Source organism: Aptenodytes forsteri, unplaced genomic scaffold, assembly GCF_000699145.1.
Source record: "Aptenodytes forsteri isolate BGI_AS27 unplaced genomic scaffold, ASM69914v1 Scaffold419, whole genome shotgun sequence".
NCBI classification, from domain to species: domain Eukaryota; kingdom Metazoa; phylum Chordata; class Aves; order Sphenisciformes; family Spheniscidae; genus Aptenodytes; species Aptenodytes forsteri.
In genome coordinates, this window is record NW_008795256.1 from 230,127 (window position 1) to 230,454 (window position 328).

Consider the following 328-nt stretch of genomic DNA (forward strand, 5'->3'; position numbering starts at 1 on the left):
ACCCCCCCCCCCCCCCCCCCCCGCCGCAAGCAGGGGACGTCTTCGGCCGGATCGGGTCGCTCAGAGCCCCGTCCAACCCGACCCTGAACGTCTCCGGGGATGGGACAGCCCGCGCCCGTGTCTCACCACCCTCAGCGTAACGCATTTCTCGTCCGAATCTCCCCTCTTTTAGCTTAAAACCATCACCCCTCGTCCTGTCGCTGCAGGCCCTGCTCCAAAGTCCGTCCCCATCCTTCTTACAAGGCCGCCGTGAGCTCTGCCCGCAGCCTCCTCCGGGCTGAACAGCCCCGACCCTCCCGGCCCCTCCTGGCGGCAGAGCTGTTCCACC

At 68.0% G+C, this 328-nt stretch overlaps 1 protein-coding gene across 1 annotated transcript in view; it reads right to left on the reverse strand.

The window, feature by feature from the left end:
- Window positions 1-328, reverse strand: part of PIAS3 (protein inhibitor of activated STAT 3) — a 33,841-nt gene that overhangs the window by 32,587 nt on the left and 926 nt on the right. The gene's annotated exons all lie outside the window — the stretch shown is intronic.